The sequence below is a fragment of the Schistocerca piceifrons genome, unplaced genomic scaffold (genome assembly GCF_021461385.2).
Source record: "Schistocerca piceifrons isolate TAMUIC-IGC-003096 unplaced genomic scaffold, iqSchPice1.1 HiC_scaffold_390, whole genome shotgun sequence".
NCBI lineage: Eukaryota > Metazoa > Arthropoda > Insecta > Orthoptera > Acrididae > Schistocerca > Schistocerca piceifrons.
In genome coordinates this window covers 37,501-42,500 of record NW_025728615.1, presented here as the reverse complement: position 1 = coordinate 42,500, position 5,000 = coordinate 37,501, and the positions used below count along the sequence as shown (strand labels likewise).

General features: G+C 54.2%; 1 non-coding gene across 1 annotated transcript in view; it reads left to right on the top strand.

The window, feature by feature from the left end:
• Window positions 1-4,906: 4,906 nt before the first annotated feature.
• The window catches only part of LOC124747758, a 1,909-nt gene continuing 1,815 nt past the window's right edge, over window positions 4,907-5,000 (top strand). Inside the window, exon 1 of the ribosomal RNA XR_007011542.1 lies at window positions 4,907-5,000. This exon is cut by the window's right edge and continues 1,815 nt beyond it. This is a non-coding gene — a ribosomal RNA (small subunit ribosomal RNA).

The following is a 5,000-nucleotide window of genomic DNA, read 5'->3' as shown; positions in this document are numbered from 1 at the left end:
CAAAACAGTATCGCCATCTATGAAAATAGGGCGAAAGCACATGCAATACCGCCATCCTATGCGCATCTGACAACACTACGTCCGCACCACAAAACATACCGCCATCTGTAGGTCTCCCGCAACATGACCTCCTGCAACGACGCCACCGCCATCTATGAGACGCCAGCCGACTAAGACAGCGATGGCGCCACAGTGCCCGCCTTTCGACGCCACCCACAAAGCCTGCAGCCTCTGTCGACCATAGCACCCATTCTCCAGTGGCTCTGCCGCACGAAGCCGTGGACCGGCAATGACTCCACCCGCACCCGTTCGTGGACCACCCCAACCGCCAAACGCGCACCTCCAGCGGATGAACGGCGGACGTTTCCCCGCACTCGTAAAGTGCAATCCACCCCTATAACTTGCGTTTCATGAAGAGTTATTTCCAATATGCGACATTCCCGCTGTCCCTATACATGAGCCGCGACCTGTACCACTTACGAGCGAGAGACGCGATCGCGTTGCTCACTGTACGGCGTCCGATACCGAGCCATCAGCATGTCGGTCCCCATGCGCGTTGCACTCGCACTCGCACTCGCAAAAACGTGGGGCAAATATATTACGCGGAAGAGTTATAACAGACCGAGCCCCACTGGCATGGGGGGAGTCTTTGTCACTAATGTACACAGATAGAACATTGTGGACTGGAACCAGATTACCCGTACACACGGCGCTGATTAGTAATCAATGCAGAGCCATCAAACTACAGAAAATATATACAACTGTCCGTATACATGCTGAAAGAGTCTGCCCACAATGGGAACCACACGTCAGCCAGACACTCTGATCACGCACCACTCTCTGCTTCTAACAGGCGCACATACAATATGTAAGCACCAGCATGAACAACATCCAGTGCATCCTCTCCGCCACATTACACAATCCACACTATCACAACCAGACCAGGAGGTCCATGCGGAAAATAGAATATCCCACCCTTTCGACATCCACCATTGCGCAGATAAGGCACCAACACCCACACATGTCCTATACAACGGTGCACCCAACATCACAATAGTACCTCCTGTCACAGCGCACAAACAATGACATGAGTCAAAGACACAGGTCTGACACAAGCATAGAATTGGAGCGCCGCCTCTAATAAGCCAAAGGTGCATCCTGACGTGACAAATCTCATCATGTCACAAGCATTCACTTACTATAATCACTATCAACGAACCTGCCGCCCCGCCCCCCCCCCCCCCCCACACCTTTCCTTACAACAACGTGTAACCTAACCTAACCCATGTTGTACCTTAACCTAACCCATGTTGTACCTTAACCTAACCCATGTTGTGCCTTAACCTAACCCATGTTGTGCCTTAACCTAACCCATGTTGTCCCCTAACCTAACCCAAGTTGTCCCCTAACCTAACCCATGTTGTCCCTTAACCTAACCCATGTTGTGCCTTAACCTAACCCATGTTGTGCCTTAACCTAACCCATGTTGTCCCCTAACCTAACCCATGTTGTCCCCTAACCTAACCCATGTTGTGCCTTAACCTAACCCATGTTGTCCCCTAACCTAACCCATGTTGTGCCTTAACCTAACCCATGTTGTCCCCTAACCTAACCCATGTTGTCCCCTAACCTAACCCATGTTGTCCCCTAACCTAACCCATGTTGTGCCTTAACCTAACCCATGTTGTGCCTTAACCTAACCCATGTTGTCCCCTAACCTAACCCAAGTTGTCCCCTAACCTAACCCATGTTGTCCCCTAACCTAACCCATGTTGTGCCTTAACCTAACCCATGTTGTGCCTTAACCTAACCCATGTTGTGCCTTAACCTAACCCATGTTGTCCCCTAACCTAACCCATGTTGTCCCCTAACCTAACCCATGTTGTGCCTTAACCTAACCCATGTTGTCCCCTAACCTAACCCATGTTGTGCCTTAACCTAACCCATGTTGTCCCCTAACCTAACCCATGTTGTCCCCTAACCTAACCCATGTTGTCCCCTAACCTAACCCATGTTGTGCCTTAACCTAACCCATGTTGTGCCTTAACCTAACCCATGTTGTCCCCTAACCTAACCCATGTTGTCCCCTAACCTAACCCATGTTGTCCCCTAACCTAACCCATGTTGTCCCCTAACCTAACCCATGTTGTCCCCTAACCTAACCCATGTTGTCCCCTAACCTAACCCATGTTGTCCCCTAACCTAACCCATGTTGTCCCCTAACCTAACCCATGTTGTCCCCTAACCTAACCCATGTTGTCCCCTAACCTAACCCATGTTGTGCCCTAACCTAACCCATGTTGTGCCCTAACCTAACCCATGTTGTGCCCTAACCTAACCCATGTTGTGCCTTAACCTAACCCATGTTGTCCCCTAACCTAACCCATGTTGTCCCCTAACCTAACCCATGTTGTCCCCTAACCTAACCCATGTTGTCCCCTAACCTAACCCATGTTGTGCCTTAACCTAACCCATGTTGTCCCCTAACCTAACCCATGTTGTCCCCTAACCTAACCCATGTTGTCCCCTAACCTAACCCATGTTGTCCCCTAACCTAACCCATGTTGTCCCCTAACCTAACCCATGTTGTCCCCTAACCTAACCCATGTTGTCCCCTAACCTAACCCATGTTTGTGCCTAACCTAACCCATGTTGTCCCCTAACCTAACCCATGTTGTGCCTTAACCTAACCCATGTTGTGCCTTAACCTAACCCATGTTGTCCCCTAACCTAACCCATGTTGTCCCCTAACCTAACCCATGTTGTGCCTTAACCTAACCCATGTTGTGCCGTAACCTAACCCATGTTGTGCCTTAACCTAACCCATGACGTTGTGCCTTAACCTAACCCATGTTGTGCCTTAACCTAACCCATGTTGTGCCTTAACCTAACCCATGTTGTGCCTTAACCTAACCCACGTTGTCCCCTAACGTAACCCACGTTGTCCCCTAACGTAACCCACGTTGTCCCCTAACGTAACCCACGTTGTCCCCTAACGTAACCCACGTTGTCCCCTAACGTAACCCACGTTGTCCCCTAACGTAACCCACGTTGTCCCCTAACGTAACCCACGTTGTCGCCTATCGTAACCCACGTTGTCGCCTAAACCTGCTCTGTAATTGTTATACGACTCGTTCAATTAGTGTAGTGTTGCCCACCCGCAACCCTCGCAATATAGTTCGCTACTCGCACTGCCCGCTCCCTGTGTATCGCTTCATGTTAAACACCTTGCAAGTCTTGCTGACTTTCCACATGCTCCTGCTGTACACTGTAATGTGGATGGCAGCAGGGCGTACATGCCGCCCCCCCCCCCCCCACCTCTCCCCACGTCCCCACCTTGCCCCTGCCTTCGCAAGGTGGTTGGTGACAAGTTTGCATGTTCAATGCCCTTCGCATGCGACGTACGCAGGCTACGTTGTGGTGCGGCCTGTGTCAACTGTCCGCTGATGTCGTACGCGTGAACCACAATCTGTACTGCACATTCGTCCTTATGTACTGAATGATACATCGTGGCACATGTGTGACCGTACAACGACTGCGCCCAAAAACGGCGGACCATACAGTGCAAATATTGTGCACGCAGCTACGTGTCGTCTCCCTATGAGAGCTGGATTGCAGTGTGGTACGCCATAGAGACGTGTGGGAGGAACGGACGCCGTGGATGGCGATCAGCATGAGCTGTCTGTTGATGTATTCGGACCTAGTCGTCTCTCCTCACACACCGTGATGGCATGGTGCAGCGCGTTCCATATCTGCGACATGCTACAGAAGCCGGTTGACAGTCGTTCGAGCAATGGACATCGCATACGTACGGGGGCCACCTTCCACGTATTGTCTAGGCGTGCACATTTTGTTGCGTGTATGTGGGCAGACGTAGTGTGGCGTGACACCTGACACAGGCATGCAATAATGGTTGAAGTTGCAAATGGCGATGGACGCCTACGTTTTCTGGTGAAGTTACGCAAATGAAGAAATGGTAACCCGTTGTGGTGCGGTTGTTCTCGCTAGGGGTGAATCGGTGATGGCGACGATAGGTTGAGGTACTAACCGGTTGTTCCAGCGATACCCACCATGCCGACGAAACTGAACGGCATCTGGGTGTGAAGCGATACGCGGCGGTGGCTGGGTGGGACCGTCCCCGGCCGGTGAGGGGGCGCCTCCCGGCGTGCTGGCCGCGCGGTGCGTGGGCGCACGCGCTACAGCCGGCTGGTGGGGGCGGCCAGTGGCAGGCGCGCCGGCCGACGGACGCGGCAGGCGTCGCAGCTGCGCGCCGGCGCACCCTGCGCGCGGCGCCGTGCGGCCAAAGTAGGTCCTCGCGGGCCCGGTGCGAAGCGCGGTGGACATCTGCAGTGTGCTGGTCCGATTGAGGACTGTGTGCGTTGAGGATGCGCCGCCGCCCGGCGCTCGGCGCCGCGACGCCGTCTGCTGCTCGGTCGCCCCAGCGGTTCTCGCTGGTGGTTTGTATCGCAGCTGTGCGGATGTGTTGGCGTGTGCGCTGTGCTGGGAGAGTTCGCTTCGGCACCCAAGTGGGGCTTTTGTCCTTCTGTGGCGCTGGCGTTGGAGCTGCCGGTCACCGTAGGTGGCGCGTGTTGTCTCCCGCCGGCAATGCCACGACAGCACGCTCCCGGGCCTCTGTCGGCAGCGGCAAGCTCAGTTGGGAGCACGGGTGGTCGCACCGAAAGCGTCTACTCGCCTAACTCCGGGCGATTGCGCCTCTCTCGAACCCGACCAAGTACTTGGGACGGCGCTGCGCGCCGCCGGGACCTGAGAGGGTTTCGAGGTGTATTGTGCAGGGGAGCTCAGCCTCCTCCTGTTTGCAGAATGATTGAGCGGACGCTTGCGTGTTCGCGCGGGCCCCCGGGACACACTCCCGGGCGGCCGGCTGCTCAGCTCTAGTTGACGCAGCTCCCTGGTTGATCCTGCCAGTAGTCATATGCTTGTCTCAAAGATTAAGCCATGCATGTCTCAGTACAAGCCGCATTAAGGTGAAACCGCGAATG